Consider the following 22,883-nt stretch of genomic DNA (forward strand, 5'->3'; position numbering starts at 1 on the left):
AGAGGCCAAGCGGGGATGGGGCCTCAGGGTGGAGCACAGGCGGGGCCACAGTTTGTGGGTGCTGAGCACCCATTTTTTTTCCGTGGGTGCTCCAGAGCTCAAGCACCCAAGGAGTCAGCGCCTATGCCTGGAATGCCCTCAAGGAGACAGAGGTGAGGTGGTTCCACACCGCTTTATGGCACTGGGATACTATAAGAGAAACCTGAGCGAATGGGATCCTCTAGATAACGAAAGTACTTACAATATGTGCTTTATATATAGTGCTTGTTAAGCTGAGAGGTACTGGTGATTGCATGGATCATAAAGCTCTTTGAGGCTGGGTGTGAATGCACCCTTCAATTAACATAACTGTCAGGATAAGTTAATCACAAGCACACACACCCTCTCTTAAGTCAAAAGGGGTTGTGAACCTGCCCAGGAGTTTTGTCCGAGGGGGGAGAGGGGTTTTGCTGAATAGTATTTGGGGAAGGTAGTCTGACCGACCAACCCTGAGAGAAAACTAGGGAGAGGTTCTGGGGTGGGCATTCTGGCTCATAAGCTACAAAACTACTTCTTTTGCCTTTGGGTCCTTCTGCATTAGGAGAAGCAGGACTTTGTACATTTCTTGTAAATAAACAAGATTGCATCAAAGACAATACCAGACTGTATCATCAATTTCAAGTCTCAGCTGGAACATTCCCAGGATCCTGGACTAAGACTAGCTGGTGGGATCAGCAAGGACTAAAGCACCTTTCAACCACTGATCATAAAACACTTTACAAAGGAGGTCATGGGTCAATAGGTTAGTCTCATTTTACAGTTGGGGAAACTGAGGCATTGAGAGGTGATGTGAGTTGCTCAAGGACACCTAGCAGGCCAGTAGCAACCTGAGGATGAAGATCATATACCCCAACAGGATACGGAAAGAGGAATTTTGAGGAACACAGTCTGAGCTCCATTAGTGCCCTGGCCTACTCTAGGAAGAGTGTGTGGTAATGGGATTGCACGCTCTGTTATTGCTCAGAGATGTTGCAAGAAGGGATGTTAAGGACTTCATATTGAAAGTGAGTGCTGGATTTTACTGGCATTGTGTACAAGAAATATGAGATGTTGCAGCAGTGTATGCCTGACTTTGAAGAAAAGCTTGTTTACATTACAGAAATTCTTCAGGAACAGTTCAACCATGAGGAAATGTGACCCCTACAACAGTGCCAAAAACAGAGAGACCTCTGGTGATCTTCCATGGAAGTGTCAGTTGTTTAGCTTCTGAGGCCAGAAGGGACCACTGTGATCATTTGACCTCCTGTCCAGCACAGGCCATAGAACTTACACAAAATAATTCCTACAGCAGAGCTTTTAGAAAAACACCCATTCTCGATTTTAAAATTGCTGGTGATGGAGAATCCGCCACAACCCTTGGGCTATTGTTCCAATGGGTAATTACCCTCACAGTTAAAATGTGATGACTTATTTCTAGTCTGAATTAGTCTAGCTTCAGTTGCCAGCCATTGGATTGTGTTATTTCTTTCTCTCCTAGACTGAAGAGCCCATTATTAAATATTTGTCCCCCATGTAGATCCTTACAGACTGTAATCAAGTCACTCTCTTCACTGTCTCTTTGTTAAGCTAAAGAGGTGGAGCTCCTTGAGTCCATGACCATAAGGCATGTTTTCCAATCTTTTCATCATTCTCATGGCTCTTCTTTGAATCCTCTCCAATTTATCAACATTTTTCTTGAATTGTGGTCACCAGAGGGACACAGTATTCCAGCAGCAGTCACACCAGTACCAAATGGGGGTGGGGGGTGGGGAAAGGTGGTAGCTGGGGCAGAAACAGAGAGCACTTTAACATATATATTTTTTCCAAAATTTCTAAAGAGAAGACTCTTTGCTAACTTACTCTCTCCCTTCTCTGCCCCGATGCAAGTTTCCCTGGCACCCATCAGAATGGAGATGAAAGGGCATTGACTGGTGAGTGAAACAAGGCAGCCATGCTGATGGTTGGTGTTTCAGGAAAGGGCAAACGCAAGCCATGCAGCTTGTGAGATCACAACATTCGGCCAATGGAGGGACAGTAGATTTTAGGGGAAAACAACAAACATAAATCTCTTGGGGGGGGGGCCAAATCTTCCCTCTCCCTAAAAAAAAAAAAAATTAAAAAAGGGAGCAAAAGACAGCAGAAAACCCCACAAGGGTCTTGCGGCATTTCTGTCGCTTGCTTTCCTTGAGGGGAACATGATGGAAACTGAGTTTCTGCTGTATGCCCCATTGTTTGGGGTGGGTGCTGGGGGTGGAGACCAGGCAGAGTGCACAGGAGGTGAGAGGAGTCCTCTAACCCCCATGGAGCCCAACAAAGCAGGCAAATGCTGCAGATCTCAGGGGCTGCGTCCACAAAGCTGATTCCTTCCACAGTGCTCCCCCTTCCCTCCTGGCAGTGTGGTTCCTGCAGCTGCTATGAAAGAGCCAGGCAAAGCCAATAAAAGAAAGAGGAATGAAAAGAACCACCCCCCTCGGTCACGTGTGGGTTGTTTTCAAAGGGTGGCATTGCTACTCTCCCAGGCAACAGCAGGCTGAGAAGCAACTTGGACGGGCAGGTGACCTGGTAAAAGGGAGAAGATGTGCCAGCTCGTGCTGAGCTCAGGATGCTGTTTACAATCAACAGAAAACTATAAAAGGAAGAGGGGAAGGGGGAAGGGGAGGGAGCTGCTGAAATCTCCATGGCAACGTTTAACCTGCTGCAATGGATGCCTTCGAGGGACTGGCACTGCCCAGGTTGTTAGGAAGAAAAGCGCCTGGCATAAGAATGGCAGGATCCTCATTACACACATGGCCCATAGTGAGGTGTCGCTTTCCAAGCCTGCTCATCAGCACACAAGAAAAAGTGCATTGAAATAACATAAAGGTTAAGAAATTCAAGAAGTGCAGGCTAGCTGTTGCTCTGACTCTGAATGTGGGGGAGATGGGGCAAGGATACAGCGTCAGCTTCAACTTGCAACATGATGACTTTTGTGGCTTTCTTCACAGTCTTTGGGGGTACAAAAATGATCAGTGTTCTGAGCACTTTTTGAAAGGGAGGGAGACAAAAAGAGGGATGGGGAAAGAGAACTCCCCCTGGAAGATCAGCCAGGGCTAGACAGGTTTCACTTCACAATCTGTCCTGAGAAAAGGGACCGTGTGCACTGTTCGGCCCATGGAGCAGAGTGGGGATACATTCTGAGTCACAGTTTGTTCTCTGATGACCACCTGGCTTTACGGGGAAGTAATATGCTAATATCTGTGGCTCAGCACTGCTGGCTAAGGCTTTGTGGCAGTGGAATCAAAGCCTTTTCCATTCTCTGCCCCTACCGGGGCGGGGGGGAGGGGAGAGCAGGAGGGGGGGAAAAGTAGCAGCCCTGCTTCTCTGCACAACTAACTATTGTATTTATAGGGCTGCCATTACCACAGTATCACACTGAAAGTGCAAAGCAGGGTCTAGTGCCCTAACCGACAGACAATCATCCTATTGTTGTAACTGGCAATGCTTATTACAACTGGCAAAGGTGCCCCACCTTGTGCAAGAAGCCAAGCCAGAAGTCATAGTACCACTGGTACTATGTGGTTGTTACTGTAGGAGAGAGGGTCAGATTGTGGCCTGTTCCCAATTCATCTGTCCCTGGGCTTGGGCCATCCATAACTGCTGTGCTCCTATTATCTTGAGCGGAAAGGGAGCCCAGGGCTAGTGCCCCTGCAAGTACCAGCCTCGTCAAAGGGGCTAGCAAGGCCTACAGCCAGCAGGGTCATAGCTCTGCCACCCTGCATACAGAGCTGCCCTTGGTAGGGAGTTCATGCTGCACTCTCTTAATGCGTGGCACACACCTCGGAGACACCACATCAGCTGCTTCTCAGGGCTGCCTTAATAGCACGATCTTGGAATGTGTCAGGTACAGAAAAGATCATTGGCAGGGTCAGTGCAAGGAAATCTGGGGCCTCCTGCAAAGGAATTAGATTGAGCCCCCAGACCCCAAAACTGCAAGACCCAACATTCAGTATGTTACCTTCTCCTCTGCCTGCTTTAGACTCCCATGCTATGGCAGCTGGAGGCTGAGGCCGGGGGAAAAGCCAATGCATAAGAATTGGCCTGTTTGTTTGGGAAGGGAGACAGAGGATGAGCTGATGCAGGTTTCCAGTTAAACAGCATGAGGAGGGAAAACTGTGCGGGATGACACTCTGAAGCCCTAGGGGCTCATGTTCTAGTCACCAGAGAGCTCTTGGGCAGTGGGAAGCAGCTCAGAGCCCAAGCTACATTGCACTGGAGTGTGACTGTAAACATGACACTTGCATTTCAGACTATCCCTGTTTGGAGGAAGCCCCTGTGACTGCAGTTTCCACAGAATTGTCTTACTTGGCCCAGAGAAGTGGAGAGAAATGACGTGATCCCAACTGAGACCCAGCCACTTGACTCTTGACTTGACTCTTCTTGACTCTTCTTCTGAGTCTGATCGACTGGACGTCAGTAACCTACATGATTAAACTAATGTATGTACTGCTCTTAGGTGCCAAGCTCTGCATCACATGTACATGACAATCACCAAATCCACCTACAATAAACAAAGGAAATGAGGAAGCGGCTTACTGTAAAATTAATGAGCACATGCTCTAGCTTGTGTGGAAATGCATGTTGGGGTTTGGTGAGAATAGGGGCTGATAGGCTAGGTGAAAGGGGGACCTGGTCAGGGACAGCTGGTCTTTGCAAGCCCTCAGGAACACTCCCATGGAAGTTAATGCTGGACATCCTCAGCGTTCTCCTGCAGAATCTGCTCTGTGCTCTTGACACCTCCCCCCCTCCCATCCCCACCCCCCATCCCCCGTAGGATGGGGCAGAGGATTAGGGCAGAAGGCAATGCCAACACAGCTCTTAAGGAGGAGGCTGTTCTTTGGGATGGTGTGGTTTGACTCCTGCTTTATAAGTACAGTAGATCAGGGGTTATTTTTTCTTATATGTCTGATTTTTAACCTTTCAGCATCCCTTAAATATCAATAAAAGGGAGCATCCATTTGTAGTTAAATGCTGTACCAAGGGTCCTGCTGCATGTTCTGCCTCTGTCAGTGCCCTGGGGGCAGTGCTTACTTTATAATGAAAGAGGTGCTGGAGCTCAAGAAATTAGATGCTGGGGCTCAGGCAATTTTTGTACTTTCATAACTGATGCAGCAAGCCCAGAGATGCTGGGGCTATGAACTGCCAAGCCTAGAGGTGCCAGGGCTCAGCCCTGGCAAACCCTGGCACAAATTAAGCACTGCCCCTGGGGGCAGGGTGGGTGAAGACCCACCTCCACAGCACTGGTCTCTCCTTCCCCTCACACTGCACAAGCACCTCTGGAACGGCTCCTTGGACGTGGGAAACGGGGATGGCCAAAGAGGGGGTTTCTGAGGGCAGAGGTGATAAGGAAATCCAGAACAGCACAGCTGCTGCCATTGTGCTAACAGAGGGCTGTGAGGGCTAGAGAAGGAGTCAATGAGAGAAACAGCACAGAGCCTCTATCTGGATGGCTGATGGAGGAGCCAATGGTTTTGGGGGCTTAGCCATCTGCATCTTCTGGGTGTGTGTGGCAAGGGAGAAATCTGCCCTCCTGTGAAATTGTCCCAGGTCACTGGGTGGGGGCTCGAGCCTGTTTTGCCTTGTGTTATTAAAACGGAACCCCTAGATACTGAACCCGGCCCTTATTGCTGCCAACTCTGAGGGGCAGAAGGGTTACATAGGCAACTGAGAGGTTGATGTAGTACTTTCCTTCCTTTACACAGGCATATCTGCAGAGACAACACAGCCCCAGCTGATCATCCGAGGCTAAAGAGCCATGTCGTTAAGTGTCTGTCATAGAGTAGAGCTGTTGTTTAGCCTCTGTAGTTACATTTTTGAAAATCATTTTGTGTTTAATTAGCATATCTGTTTGACTCCATCCCAAATTAACTGTAATGTTGCGTTCAGGTCTGGGCACCACAATACCAGATTGTAAGCTCACTGGGGTAGAGACTAGCTTTTTGTTTGGCATTTGCACAGCACCTAGCACAATGGGGTCCTGGTCCATGACTAGGAGTGCTAGGCGTTACTATAACAACAACAATAATAATTCACAATAAATGCTGACTAACTGGAAAGAATTGAAGCAAGAATGATTAAGGGACTGATATTGCCCTGATTCCTCGCTCATTTCCACCAGTATACTTCTCTTGGCGTTGGTGGAGATACTCCTGATTTATTCCAGTGTGAGCGGAGAACCAGGCTGTCTGAGGGATGGTTATAATAACTAAGAATAATTAGCTATTATGTCTATACAGTGTCTAAGGCTGGACACAATTGTCTCCAAGAATTTAAAGGATATAAACCCAAGAAAGGGAAAGACTTGTTCAGAGTGGTACAAGGATGGTTAACTAGGAGCAATGGGACACATGTGAGGAAAAGAAAATTGAAAGTCAATATGAAAAAAATCTTCCTAACTATGAACAAGTGGCCTCTGGATCAGTTCCCAAAGAAGAGTAGTGGGAGGCTTGTGATTTGCGTTACTTAAAGCTTGACTGGGTGATATATCAGAAAATCTAGTGCTGGGAACTCTTCTACCCTGAACAAAATTAGTTTGACCTAAAGATCTTTTTCATCTAGGATTTATATGATTCTGTGTAATGAGTTATAGTGACCATTTGTTTAAATGAACAGGGTTTAAAGATGGGCAAGGAGTTAGAGGCTGTTTGCTTTTGTCTATAAAGTCTACAGCTCTCTTGCTTTTAACAGGAGTCTTCCATTCCTTATGGCTCCCCCGGCCCTACCAATTTCACTTCCTAGCTATACACTGCAGCAGCCAACCTGCTAGGCTTTTTACAGGAAAACATCAGGGTCAGGTTTAAAAAGCCTGGCTAATTTTATAACATCGGTAACATGTAGTTAAAGCTTTATTTTGTTCTGGAGCATCGGGTATTGGGCACTGCTGGACTCAGGATACTGGATTCTATTGAGCAATGAATAAACACAGCAGTGCGAATAGCTCACAAAATTAGAATGGCCTTTGAACATCAACAGTCTACTGATCCTCAAAGGATAAGGGTGAGAAGATGAATTATGTGATACACTATATCAGACCACAATTAATGCATAGTTTATCAGGTCTTTAGCCCAAATGGTGCCCTCTTACTTTCTTGTATTATCTTTGAAATGCCTAAGGGCTATCCCCTGCCTCACCCGCATCACTCTGTTAGCTAGCATGTGTGTGTTATTTCATATCAAGGCTCTCTTGCTAAGGTCTGCTAGGAAGAGAAGCTCCATGGGAGGGAAAAAGGGAGAGAAGAAAGAAGATTTGAAGTGGGGGGTGAGAGCGTATTTCCTCATCACAAGAGAACACACTCAATGCTAGAGGAGCTGGCCATGAAAACTCATTGAAAAGGAATGAAACAGCAGATGTAACTAACCAGTAACCTGAATTACTAATTTGCATTTCAGCTGAAGAGTCACTTTTCCAAATTAGGGAAATTGCATAAAACCTGCAACAAAGATAAACAGTTTATGTAACTAGCTAATTAATAGACTAAATAACAGTTTTTTCACTAGGATGTTTCATTCATGAAAGCAATGCCAGCTGCTAGCTCTGCTTTAGCTGAGGGTCTGGCTGTATTTCCAGGATAAACTCTTGGTTTGAGTAATTTACCACTCAGCTATAAAACATTGCTGGGGTGGATGAGGATTCCTAAGGGAAACAGTGTAGATAAAATAAGAATCCCTCCTCTCCCAGACCATACGCATATCTTCAAAGCCTTTCCCAGAATCAAACTGAGCTTTTGGCGACATTTGGAAGTTATTTTTAAGAGCCAGATTCTGCCACTCTTACTTAGACTGAACAGTGGGACAAGGGCACTGTGGCATTATTCCTCAACGGGGTCAGTCATGACTTCTCTTGCACACCCATGCAGGGGAGAAAGGATCATGAAGAGCTTAATCTTGCTATCTACATTGCCGGAGCCCCCATGAAGAGGACAGCAGCTGCTGCCAGGCTGCTCCTCCTCGTCCCATGCAGGGGTGGGTGGGCATGGGCAGGGAGTGGGCACTGCTGATGAGTATCCTAGCACTGGGACAGATGGGGAAGCTGGTGGAGTTCATCTCTCCCATAGGGTGGGGCACAGGCTGCTTCATGTCCTGGTCCTGAGGCAATGCAGCTATGTCACTTAGGGTAGATGATAGGGTTACAGTTCTGCTCCATGTAAGCTAGGGTGACTGAACCTGGCCCTACATTATTTTTTATTTACATGCTCTTCTGAATTTCCCGATTCCATTCAAGACCAGAAATAGGTTTGGAAAAGCATTCCAACTTTTGGCCACTTCTCTGATCCAAATCAGTTATGGGCCTTAAGCCAAGTCTGCTTCATGAATTCAAAACAACACAACACTGCTTCCAAGGTATAGGGGGAATAGATGTGAAAGGCCACCTTTCGGGCACTGGGTTTGTGCCGTCTTGTTTGCTTAAGTGTAATTTAGCCAGACTGTAATCCATAGAGTGGATAACAAGGGCTTTTGGCATTTTTTAAAGACAAGGAGTGTCCGATGTATTGACTAAAAATTGCTGACTGAACAGATTCTGTTATTTCCAGAACATTTTATTAAAAACAAACAAACATGTATCCAAGACAAATTGCAGTGGCTCCAGCGTAGCTCTCATAATGGAGCTGTGGCAGTCTCTTGGATCAATCATATGTGTTTTATCAACTACTTCATCATCATGTATACATATTATAGAAATGTTCCCCTGCAGCATCATAAATTCAACTTCTGGTCACTTTGTGCTTTATGTGGCTGTATTGAATTGTTAGTTTAAATCTGTGGTGTTTAGATGCTGCTTGTAACTATTTGAACTGGGAGCACTGGCTGTTGGGAGTCTGAAAGGACAGGAAACAGGAAGGACGGCTGGGGGGGCGGGGGGAAGTTGAGGAAGCGGAGTGAGAGCTACCAAGGGTGCAGCAGCAGCTTGGTAAGGAGGCTTCCACTTTAAAAATAAAGTCCTGTTGAAATTTGTTAGTACCTTGCCTGGTTGCTACAACATTTTGGCAACAAGGATGGATCTTCTGACTCTGAACCCACCTGCATCCTTTTTGCAAAGCCCAGGTGAGCCTCCAATCGCTTTTACTGCCTGGATCCATATGCTTGAGACTTATCTGCTTGAAATCACTGCTACAGAGATTTCTGAAGTAAGAAAGCATGCTTTGCTAATCCACTGCCTTGGAGCAGAAGGGCAGCATATATTTTACACTTTTCCCCTTGCAGATGATAAATATGAGACTGCACTCACTGCATTAAAGAACTTTTTTGTGCCAAAAGTGAATGTAGTAGCTAATCTCTACAGATTTCACCAGCGTGAGCAGAAAACAGGGGAGACTATAATGCGGTATACTGCTTCCCTGAGGAGTCTGATTGTAACTTGTGACTTTAGGAATATGGCAGATGAGATGATTAGAGACCAGCTCACTGAGAAAACAACCATGCTTCGTGTAAGAGAATGCTTACTTCTAGAACCACAACTTACACTAGAAAAAGCAATAACCATTGCTACTTAGATTGAGTCAGCTACAGTTGAAGCCAAAATACTGAGCATGGATACAGGAGGCACAGTCCAGGCTGCGACTCCTTTGCAGAAAAGTTCACTATCGCTGCAGATAAACGATTTCAAGAGGAAAACTAATGGAAAACTACCGAATCAGCAAATTCAAAATACAGTAAAAGCATGCTTTCACTGTGGATCCCCACAACACCTTGCAAGCTACATAGCATGTCCGGCAAAAGTACCTCAGTGCAATCATTGCAAAAAGATTGGGCATTTTGCTAAAGTATGTCGCAGCAGCCAGTTCAATCAACAGGTGCAGGCAGTTACAATACCAGATGTTACTGTGCTGAGCGTGGACAAAATCACTACTGCACATATTCCAGAACAAATAAAGTGCACTGTAAACATTTCCGCCATACCCTCAGGCAAATTACACTCTATTCAGCTAATGTTGGACACTGGCTCAGCAGTATCTATACTACCTGCTTCCATCTATTTGCATTACTTTAAAGATGTGCCTCTTACTGAACCAAACTTCACTTGGTGTGCTATTTGAAAAACCATATTCCAGTACATGGCTGCCTGCCAGCAATAGTTACTTTTGGTGATTGCTGTGTAACTTCAGAGTTCTACATTGTCCACAAAGGCACTCCTATCCTTGGCAGAGATTTATTGGCTGCTTTAAATCTCAGAGTAGTTAATGGAAGAATTGATCTTCCTCAGCAAAGCACTCTTGTGGTACACACACCAGTTTCAGCTGGGACCCAACACCAGGTTGAGGAGAAACTCGGCTGTGATTATGGGTTTCTGCATAAAGTTAAAATGCGGAATAATGTGATGCCTGTATGACAGAAGTTACAGTGCTTACCATTTTCAGTCAGGGAACCTGTTTCAGAGGAACTTAGAAAACTTGTTCAAAATGACATTATTGAGGAGATTGACTCCTTGGAATGGGTTTCACCTATAGTAGTGACGCAGAAGAAGGGTGGAGGTATTCGCCTTTGTGTGGACTTAAGGGAGCCAAATAAAGCTTTTGTGATTGACAGCCATCCTCTTCCTCACATAGAAGAAGTATTTGCAGAACTTCATGGAGCAAAGATGTTTTCTACTCTTGATTTGCAGACCACATACTACCAGGTTATGTTGCATGAAGATAGCAGAGACCTCACAGCATTTATTACACATGAGGGACTTTTTCATTTTAAATGTGTTCCATACGGTCTCTCATCTGCCCTAAGTGCCTTCCAAAAAATGATGTCATTAATTCTGAAGAATCAACATGGAGTTCAGCGCTATCTGTATGATATTATCATGTTTGGAAATACTTCTGAGGAGTATGACAATAACCTGCAGTCTGTACTAAACTGCATCAGCAAAGCAGGCCTCAAGCTCAATCGGTCCAAATGCAAATTTAGACAAACTGAACTCTCCTTTCTGGGGCATACAATTTCACAGGCTGGACTAAAACCTGATCCAGATCTTATCCTGGCAATTTCAAATGCTCCTCCTCCGTCAGATGTGCAAACCTTACGTTCCTTCTTGGGTCTTACCTCCTGGTATGCAAAATTCATTCCCAGTTATGCTTCTGTCACTGAACCGTTATGATAATTACTACTGAGAAGTTCAACCTTAGTGTGGACAATGGATGCACAAGCTAGTTTCGAAATGGTGAAAGACTTGATTGTACATAATCCAGTACTTGCACTATTCACTCCTGCATTGCCCACAATTGTAACTACTGATGCTTCTGATTATGGACTTGGGGCTGTCCTCACACAACTTCAGGAGGACAACACAGAGAGGACTGTTGCATTTGCTCCAAGGACACTAAGTAATGCTGAGAGGAAATATTCTACAGTCAAAAAAGATGCACTTGCTTGTGTCTGGGCTACTGAAAAATGGAGAACTTATCTGTGGGGCCACAGACCACAGCCCTTTGACAACGTTGCTCACCGTGAAAGGACTGGGAAGAGCAGGATATCGTATTGCTAGATGGTCTGCAAGACTACTCTCTTTCAATTATGAACTAGAATATAATCCTGGAAACCAAAATGTGGTTACTGATTGCCTTTCTCGCCTGCCTTTGCCTTCACCAGATTGTCCATCGGAGGATGGGGATGTAGTAGTTGTGCTTATTACAAGCACTCTTACTGCAGTTACAAAAGAACAATTTCAAGCTGCTTGTTCAGCATGTCCAATTCAACAAAAACTATGGGAATTTCTGATAAAGAGATGGCCCAGTAACCCTAAAAACCTTCACCCAGTTTTGCTGCCTTATTTTAGAGTTCGGGATGAACTTTCTTTGCTTGATGGCTGTGTGTTATGAGGTACACACCAGCTACTTGTGCCAAAAGAATTACAGTCAAAACTCATACAGCTGGCACACGATACTAATCAAGGAATTGTCAGATCCAAACAACGACTACGGGATCTGTATTGGTGGCCAGGGATGGACTCTCACACTGAAGCACTCATAAAATCCAGTGTCACTTGCCAAATGCATGATAAGACAGCAGTGACATGTACCCCTCCATTACAGCCTGTTCCTCTTCCTGAATCTGCATGGGAAAAAGTGGTGATTGACATTGTAGGACCCTTTGATACTGCTCCAAGTGACTGCAGTTATGCCATCACTTTAATAGACTATTTCAGTAAATGGCCTGAGGTAGCGTTTACACCGCAAATCTCTTCTGCTACAGTAATTAAGTTCCTCTCTTCAGTTTTTAGCAGGGAAGGTAACCCCAAAGAACTGGTTTCAGATAATTGTAGTCAGTTTAGTTCCCTGGAGTTTGAAACTTTTCTAGCAGAGAGAAGCATTTTACAAAGAAGGTCATCCCTATATTACCCTCAAGCCAATAGGGAAATTGAACCATTTAACAGACGTTTGAAAGAGAGTTTGCAAATGGCTAAACTGGAAGGGCGATTGTGGATAACCTTCACTACTGATTTCTTGCAAGCATACTGGGCAACATGACATCCCACAATGCACAGATCACCCACAGAGTTACTGCATGGGAAACAGATGAATACTAAACTGAACATTGCTGGATTATTAAAGGCATGAGCTGATGCCCCAACCGAGGATGATGTGAGAAAAACCGTTGAACCGAAGCAAGTAAAGTATAAGGCTTTCACAGACAAGTGGCGGGGTGCTAAGGAACCAAAGTTTCTGTGTGGTTCCTTCGTTAGAATACAAAAACCTGGAATTTTACGCAAAGAGGACCATAAATTCACAGCTCCTCTTAAAATCATAGAGAAGAAGAGACCTTACACCTATCGACTTTCTGATGGGCGGGTATGGAATGCTTCTTATCTTGCACCTGCTTATGCACCAAGAGGAGATTATGCCAACACCCAGTCTGCATTGGATGACTTCACTGTAGTATCAACACAACAAGACATTGCACTGGAACCGGGGCTTGAGAGTCGGCCTGTCAGACCCAGAGGACCACCTGTCTGGACTAGAGACTCTCTTATGTAGTATCTACAGTGTTTTCAGTGTAATATTTCTGCCAACAGTATAGTGTCTTGTTTCATATTTGTTCCTGTGGTTAGAACAACAATGTTTATTTTAATTGGGAGAGTTTCTTAAGAGAGGAGGGAATGTGGTGTTTAGATGCTGCTTGTAATTATTAGAATTGGGAGCAGTGGCTGTTGGGAGTCTGAAAGGACAGGAAACAGGAACGGGGGGAGGAAGTTGAGGAGACGGAGTGAGAGCTACTGAGGGTGCAGCAGCCGCTTGGTAAAGAGGTTTCTACTTTAAAAATAAAATCCTGTTGAAGTTTGTTAGTACCTTGCCTGGTTGCTACAACAAGATTGTAAGTTCTTTGGGTCAGAGACCACATCTCCTCCATGTTCTGCACTGTACTAAGTACATTACAATTACAGAAATAATAACAACAATACAGAGGCAGCCATGTATTTTAAATGTGTACTGCCAGGCCAACATTTTCAAAATTGCATGACTAAAGTTAGATGCCTAAATAATGGCCTGACACTAAAGTTAGATGCCTAAATAATGGCCTGACCCAGTTCCCATTGAAAACAATGGGAAGGTTCCTATTAACTTTGAAGGGAGCTGGATCAGAGCCTAAATGGCATGATCTTCAGAGATGCTAAGCACTCACAGCTGCCACTGACTTTAGTAGGAATTTTGCCTGAGTAACCATTTAACGATTTGGCCCTATCATAAAGACATTATCGTCTGTCTTATACATCTCATAATAGCTTCCCCTACATAAGAGCAACCATACTGGGTCAGACCAATGGGCCATCTAGCCCAGTATCCTATCATTCAACAGTGGTTGGTGCCAGACACTTCAAAGGGAATAAACAGAAAAGGGCAATTGTCGTCTAGTCCAAGCTTCTGGCAATCAGAGGTTTAGGGTCACCCAGAGCATGGGGTTGTGTCCCTGATCACCTTGGTTAATGGCTATTGATGGACCTATCCTCCATGAAGTTATCTAATTCTTTTTTGAACCCAGTTACTTTAGCCTTAAAAACATCCCCTGGCAATGAGTTCCACAGTTGACTGTGCGTTGTGTGAAGAAGTACTTCCTTCTGTTTGTTTTAAACCTGCTGCCTACTAATTTTATTGGGTGACCACAGGTTTGTGTGGTATTTGAAGGGGTAAATAAAATGTCCTTATTGACTTTCGCCACACCATTCATGATTTTCTAGACCTCTATCATATCTCCCCTCAGTTGTCTCTTTTCCAAACTGAACAGTCCCAGTCTTTTTAATCTCATCTCAGATGGAAGCTGTTCCATACCCCTCATAATTTTTGCTGCCCTTCTCTGTATTTTTTCCAATTCTAATACATCTTTTTTGAGATGAGGCAACCCGAACTACATGCAGTGTTCAAGGTGCGGGTGTACAATGAATTTATATAGTGGCATTCTGGTATTTTCTGTTTTATTAACTAACCTTTCCTAGTGGTTCCTAATATTCTGGTAGTGTTTTTGACTGCTGCTGCACATTGAGTAGATGTTTTTAGAGAACTATCCATGATGACTCCAATATCTCTTTCTTGATTGGTAACAGCTAATTTAGACACCATCATTTTGTATGTATCATTGGGATTGTTTTCCAATGTGCATTATTTTGCATCTGTCAACATTGAATTTCATCTGCCATTGTGTTGCTTACTCATCCAGTTCTGTGAGATCCCTTTGTAACTCTTTGCCGTCTGCTTTGGACCAACTATCTCAAATAATTTAGTATTGTCTGAAAACTTTGCCACCTCCCTGTTTACTCCTTTGTGAATATGTTGAACAGCACTGGGCTCAGTACAGACCTTTGTTGTGTCTCTCAGAATGCCAAAGACCTGCTTAATTTTCTGGGTTCACTTCCCTTTCCCATTAACACACACCCAGTGTGAAGCATCCTTGTTTTGGCAGCCTCCTTTTAGGTCAAGAAGTACCAAACTCTCTTGGGAGGTCATCAGTGCCACTCCCATTCTAGATGGCAAGATCACGCTTGAATGGTGTGGAGCCCTCTGTCTCCCACAGGAGAGATGTGCTGCTGCTGAAACGGTCTCAAGCTTTACTGGGGAACGATGTCCAGACCTGGGAACCTGACCCAAAGAGCCTATATTACAGGAGACCTTTCCAAGAAGAAGTATGTACAGTACAGAAAGCTCCCCAAGAAGAGAATACCTTACAGTAAATATGATTCCCCAAGATGGAGAAGATAGATTTTATAATGCTCCCCAAGAAGAGCACACAGTACAGTAAATTGGGTTCCATGAGAAGGGTAACTACTATAGGCTCCATAAGACATCACACAGTATGTTAATCTCCAGTGATATTCTCTGGAGACCAACAATATTAGACCTGAAATAGTAGCTCAAACTAGGGATAGTTTTCTCAGGCTACCTGAGTTGTGTCTGCTTCTCTCTTCCCCTCTCCCATGGTCAGTTAAGCAACCACCGAGTCATGTGTGTTCTTAACCACTAAAACCAGTAACAGAAAAGCGCATGGTTGTGTGACCTTTGGATACACAAAGCATGGTTGCCTAAGACGGTCTTGTTGTTAATGTGATATTTTGAGAGGGGAAAAAGTTATCTAAAAGAGAGGGGGAGAAATGAGGCTGATTTTCCATGTCTGCCATTCCCCGCATTTTCCCTGCCTTCACTGGGAATGCTGCGTGTGCAAGGAATGCCGGATCAGCCTATAGCACTACTATAATTAAGAGCCTCACGGATAAGGCCCATCTAACTCTGATTTCAGCTTCTTCTGTATTATCCACTCTGCCAGTTTTGGCTTCTCCCAGGTAAGCTCTAGAACTGGCTTTTAAGAAACACTGGGGTTATTTTAACAGTCTATCAAATTACCAACCACATTATAAATACAGACTATATAACAACTGTGAAACTTATTCATCCCAATGATTTCCAGTGAGAAATCCCATTCATGTCATGGCTGGGTCATGGGCAGCCAGATCTAGCACTCAGAGCTGGAGTCTGCAGACCCAAGACCGGTTTCAGAGTAGCAGCTGTGTTAGTCTGTATCCGCAAAAAGAAAAGGAGGACTTGTGGCACCTTGTGCTCAAATAAATTTGTTAGTCTCTAAGGTGCCACAAGTCCTCCTTTTCTTTTTGCGATGCTCAAATAAATTTGTTAGTCTCTAAGGTGCCACAAGTCCTCCTTTTCTTAGTCCCAAGACAGGAATCAGCAAGGTTAGGATACCAGGATGACAGAGTCAGGAGACAAACTGGAGGGCAGAAACACAAATCAGATACCTGGAGTCACGCCAGGTCAGGATGCCAAGAAAGCAGGAGCAGGCAGCTCAAGGCACACAGTCCAGAACAGGGTAGAGCCTCGTTGTTCAGACAGCTTCCTGTTCCTGCTGCTGGTTGAAGTGGGGCCAGCAGGCCAATCAGTTGCTCTGGGACTCTGCCAACGGAACTGCAGGGGAGGAGCCTCAAACTGGGGCTGGACTTCATGGGTCCCAGGTAAGCAAGTGTCAGCAGGCTGCCAAATGGAGGGTTGGAGCATGGCTGCTCTTGCAGACCCAGATTCAAGACTTGTAGATCATGAAAATTTATTCACTCCCATGTTGCATCATCAAACTGGGACTCCTGTGGGAAACACCATGCTGTGTCATCAAAATGGCAGCTCCCACTAAGAGAGATACCAGTCCCATTCACTGAATGGAGATACTGAAACAAGGACTGGTATGTCTAAGAATTAAAAGGTGAGATTAGTTAGATGTGTATGTGTGTACATTTTGAGCCTGATTCTGCCACCCTTACATAGAATAGCACGTTACTCTGCAAATAGTCCTATTCATTTCAGTGAGACAACTTATGGAGTTCAGTACTACTCAGTGTGAGTAAGGATGGCAGAATTTGTTCCTTAGGAATATAAAGCATTATATTGAGAGCTCTGCAAACCCATCAAAACTTGATAATAAACAAAACAAAAACCAAAAAACCCCAAACCACCTCACAAATGTTTATTTGAACCACTTGCATGGGTATGCAGAAATTCAAAAAGAATTGGATTCAAACAAAGCCCCTTTTTCTCCAGGTCATGTGTCATGCAAAGATTGGGTACTCACATATTCACATGGGTCTGTCAGAACCAGAACTGGGCTACCAGACACACTGGCTGGTGTGGCATTGGACAGAGTTGGCTGAGTTAGGATTTGGAACTAGCGAACTTTGCACTTTTAAAACTATAGCAAAAAATGTATATAACACCACAGTTTATTTGCACCAACAGATGCAACTGAAAACAACAATAAGCAAGCCCAAGACAGACACACATTGAGGCTAAGATACAAATTTTGTCTGCTAATTTTTTCAGCTGCATCAGAGAACTTAGCTGAAATGCAGATTCTCTTTCAGAACCTAAGACCCCATTTTCACTGCAAAGCTAACCATATCTGAACATGGTTTTGAAACATGGTTTTAGCCAAATCATGCTATGGTATAGTTTATTCTTTTTTCTATAGGCCTTGTCTACACTGAGATTTCTGTGAAAAATCTCTACTGGAGGCAATACCATTGGCCCACACAAGATTGGCCACCAACATTTTTACCATTATGTCATCTAGGCCTTTTCTAAGCCAGGTTGGATGACAGGGTGGTAAAAACACTAGTGTCTTATCTACATTTAGGCTATGTCTACACTAGCACTTTTGTCGGTATAACTTACGTTGCTCAGGGTTGTGGAAAGACACCCCTCTGAGCGACATAAGTTACACCGACAGAAGCGCCAGTGTGGACAGTGCTATGTTGGTGGGAGATGCTCTCCCGCTGACATAGCTATCGCTGCTCTTTGGAGGTGGCTTAATTATGTCAACAGGAGAGCTCTCTCCCATCAGCATAGAGCGGCTACACGAGCAATCTTCCAGCAGCACAGCTGCATTGACACAGCTGTGCTGCTGTAAGCTCGCTAGTGTAGACATGGGCGAATGCTCCCACCATTGCTACTTGTAATGGAAGCAAGACACTATGGGAGATATGCCAGGAAAGTCAGTGTCATGGTTAAATGGCTTCTGTGGACCCTACTGATTCCATGGGGTAGGCTAGCCAATGATGTGCTCAATAAAAAGACCAAGTGATGTGCCCCATGTGACCTTTCCTAGTGAATGTAGTTTGAACTGGAAAACCATCAGTTAACAGCAGCCTGAACGTATTCATGGCTATCCCGAAAGAGCAAAAGAGTTTATATCCAGCTTTGCTAAAACATTCATGGACATGGTGACAAAATTTTGTGTGAACAGCAGATGGTCCCTGAATGCAGGTCAGACTAACTAGAATGAATTTCTAGTGCATTTGTGAGGCAAATCAAGTGTATTGCACAGCTCTAATGTTACCATAGCCAATCACTGGAGTGTTCCCATTAAACAACCCCCTGAAATTCCCAGAGCCATTTGCTGGAACCAGCACTTCATTCTGTGTGACATGTAGTGATGTTTATGAATTGTGGTACTTTTAGGCACTGGGTCACGCTGACGAAAGTTCTGCGAAACCGCAAACAATTTCTGAACTTTCATACTTATATAATTCCTGGTTGACAACTGTACATAAAAGAAACAAACCCGACTCTGGATTTTCCCCTGCTATCCTGTGCATCTTAAATCCATCACGCTATGAGCATGGTTGTACATTGTCAGGCAGGTGCTGTACACTATCCAAAAGGCGCATTCCCTATGTGTTTGCTGCTGTGGTCAGAGTCCAACTCTGAGCAGCTCAAGGCAACATCCACCATATTTAGCTCTCTCAAGGATCCATGCCATTTTATTTACTCATCATTTGGAGATGGCAACACCTGGTCAGGTTACATTTTGTCTCACTACATTTCACTGGGGGTATCTTTTCTTCAGTTACAAATTACTGTGTAATGGCTGTGATATTCCTCCCTGCCAACCTGCCCTCAGTGCAAATTTGGGGCTACTTTGCAACCCTCTGCCAAAACAAAGCAGTCCTAAATCTGGTGGATCCAGCCAGAAGCGGCTACCTTTTGGCTTGGGATTCCCTAAGTGGCACAGAACCACGATAGTAACTCCTGCACCTCCCTCTCTCCTTCCCTCACTCCCAGCCATGAGCATATGGGGCATGGCCAGGCCCTCTTTGTGCTTTGGTGATCCCTGTCTTCCAGAATGGCCCTTTGAGGCTATAGGCAGCTGGCACAAATATTCTAAGTTGTGCGAGGGACCAAGCCAGCCACCTGAACAGCCCCAAGATTGAGGAAGCATAATCCTTTTTGTCCCCAGCACAATTTCAACACAAGATGTGAGCCAATATGCTTAAATTTCTTGTTGACGCCTTTAAAGCTCTACACATTTCCACATCTCTGACCTTATCAGACAACAACGCTCCCCGTCTAACCAGCCTCAGTGTCCCATTTATCTCTTCCTTTCTCTATGGCCTTTCGCACACCTCCCCCAATGCATCTTCTGTGATGCCCACAAGAAATGAAACAACCTAAGCTGTAAAAAACTATATAATTTACTCCATATTATTCTATCCTCTGGGCTTCCTGGTGCTTCCCATCTTCTCCATTTCTGTCATACAGGGCCAGATGGTACCTGGCCCTCACACAAACATCCAGCTGAGAAGGGTGCAAGGAACCTTCTCCGACAAATACGGTCCATGTAAGGACCAACCACAATTGCAGTGCAGGTGCTGTTTCCGCCCTACTGCCCAAGAGTTAGACAGCATTCAAAAGGTAGATGAGAGAGGTGGAGAGGAGACAGAGTCATGGCTCTACTCTGCACTGTGCAACAGCTCTGCTGGCCAGCTACATGGTGGGGGAGGAGTAAATTGCACCCCAAGAAGTGGTGATGCCACGGGCACCCTGCCTCTGCACAGCTGGGAGCTCCAGGAAGCATTGTTCTAGTGCTTCTCATGGGGTACTGCAGCCCTGCACTGCCTCCAAATGCAGGGCTGTACCTTGCAGACCCAATAGTTTGTAAGCCCTTGTGGGCAGGGACTATCTGCATTATGTTCTGAAAACAGTGTCAAATACATTGTGGACCAGAGGTTGCAACCTTTCAGAAGCGGTGTGCCAAGTCTTCATATATTCACTCTAATTTAAGTTTTCGCGTGCCAGTAATACATTTTAACGTTTTTAGAAGGTCTCTCTCTATAATATATAACTAAACTATTGTTGTATGTAAAGTAAATAAGGTTTTTAAAATGTTTAAGAAGCTTCATTTAAACTTAAATTAAAATGCAGATCTTATCAGTTTGGTGTGATCCTTGCCCTAGCTTTTCCCTGCTGAATTTACCAATGTCTGGTATGTATTTGGATAGTTTAAGCTGCACACAGGCTTCTGAGTGATCAGTTGTTAACTGGCTCTGAGAGGGACAGAGGACAGATTTCATATGTGAAAATACCTCTTCACACAGGTATGTGGATCCAAATGCTGAAAGCATTGCAAACACAATTTTCTTCAGACAGTTAAATTTCACTGGCCGGGACATCCAGCAGGTCAGAATAGAGGCCCCATGATCTCTCTCAGTAGCTTTAAGTGCACTCTGCAGATCCCCTAAGGTTGATGCCCACAATTCTGAGCTTTTTAACTGAATGAGCTGCATTTTGAAATCTTCAACACCCATACACTGAAATACAGACAAATCCAAGTTGCTTTCGTTAAACTTTGCAGGTTTAATTAGAAAAGATAGCATTGGGCCAAGTCGCTGGAAATCTTGAAATCTGTCAGAAAATTCTGATTCCAGTTCTTGCATGTACATTCCAATCTCATTGACGCTGACAGTGCAAAGTGTCAATAGCTCTTTTATGTGTTGGAAGTAGCAGAAAGTCGAAGTTCGAATATCCTGGGAAAAAACTGCTAGTTTTACAACAAATGCCTTCCAGGTTTGATAAAGACCCAGAACTGTTTGCCCTGCACCCTGGAGATGGAGGTTGAGTTCGTTTAGGTGAGCGGTGATGTCAGTTAGAAACATGAGCTTACATAGCCATTTGTCATCATCCAGTTCGGGGTAGTTTTGTTCTTTTTCCGACAAACAGGCCTTGATTGCATCAAAACAGTTTACAAAGCGCACCAAAACCTTGCCACGACTTAGCCACCAAATGTTGCTGTGAAGTGAAATGAACGGGACATCTAACTTTGCTTTCTTAGGAGCTGACATGTTGTCAGACGTACCCCTCAACTTACAGTGGGGAAAAAAATTGCCACAGACGGCACACACAACGTCAAACGCAATGTGCTGTTCCACGTGACATGATAGTGATGTAAGCAGCAAATTGGGACTTAAAAATATCCCAGTACAGTGATGCTGGAACAATTTTTAAGGTGGGGGTGCTCAGCTGCGCCCCCCTCTTGCCCCTGTCTGCACCCCTCAATGTCCCAGGCTGGGGCAAGTGGGTCACAGCTGGGGATGGCTGCAGACCCCAGGATGGCAGCAGAGCACCCGGGACCTGTGGCCAGGACCCGGGCAGTGTGAGTGCCACTCAAAATCATCTCACGTGCCGCCTTTGGCACGCGTGCCATAGGTTGATGACCCCTGTTGTGGACACTTAGGCCCAGATCCACAAAGACATTTGAGTGCCTAACTTCCACAGATTTCAACAGAAGTTAGGCAGCTAAATACACCTGAGGCTCTGGGCCTTAACAAATAATATATTATAATAATAGTTTCTAAGTGTGTGTCCCATCTGCGATGAAAGGAGATCCCAAAACACAGTGAGAGTTAATACAGCCAGATGTTGTTGACAATGGAATATAGGGTCATGAAAATTCCATGACTATGATGTGGCCATCTGCTGGGGGACAAAAGAGAATAATGCATTGGGAGAAATACATATTCAGAACAAAGGGCTGATCTGGAGTCCTAATGCCTTGGGCTCTGATCATGTTTGATATGCCATGTTAAGCTGGGTCAGCCTGCTCAGTGCTTTATCAGCACAGCTATTTATGTATTTAATTACTTTAGATGTGTTGAAAATGAAAAAGAAAGAAAACTGAAGAAAGTAAAGAAAATTTGCCCTTGTCCAACGAGGCCTGGAATGCCTGTTTGGCATCCTCTGGCAACTTCTCTGAGAACTTCAGCATATTGTCCCAGAGGGAGAAGTCATATTGGGCCAATAAGGCTTGTTGGTCAGGGATAAGAAATTGTAGACCAGATGTGGAATACATTTTTCTACCAAAAAGGTCTACTTTCTTTGCTTTAGGGGAGGGAAAAAGTCATCACTAATGCATTCTTTCATTCACTGCTGAGACAACTAAGGAACCTACCAAAGGATTGGTGTAAAAATGTTCATAGTCTTGAGAAGGGACATAGTATCTTTTCTGGTTCTCTTAGCTGTCAGAGGGAGAGAGGATGGTGTTTGCCACAAAGATTTTGTAGTCACTTCATTGATAGAGCTGCTCTAGAGTGCCCTGCAGAATCCAAATGTCCCCAGCCCATGGGAACTCTCCTGAGCCTCCTCAATAGGAATATCAAGAGAGATAGCTACTCTCTTTAAAAGATCTTGATAAGTCATCCTGGACAGCTGAGAATCCCAGGAGACTGCAGTCTTGTCAGATTGGGAGAAGGAAAAATGCAGAGGAGGCAGAGGTTGGACATCTTGTAGTGCAGTGTGTTGAGGTTCCAAAATATGAGTCTAGCCTTGAGGATGTTGCTCGATACTGAGCTTGGTACCAACTATAGCCTCCTGGACTTCCTCATTTGACCTTTCCTGTCATCTGCTAGGAGATCTGTAAGAGGGAGGAATCTGAAGGATCTAGAAGTGAGGGGCATGCCCCGTAGGTTCCAGTAAAGCCATGGGTATGGCATAGGACCCAGAGGTGACTATTTCAAGGATCCATGTCTGTGGACTGTCTTTGGAAATCCAGCATGCACCCAGGAACAGATGAAGGAAAAACGGAGTGTG

This window comes from Eretmochelys imbricata, chromosome 6 (assembly GCF_965152235.1).
Source record: "Eretmochelys imbricata isolate rEreImb1 chromosome 6, rEreImb1.hap1, whole genome shotgun sequence".
NCBI lineage: Eukaryota > Metazoa > Chordata > Testudines > Cheloniidae > Eretmochelys > Eretmochelys imbricata.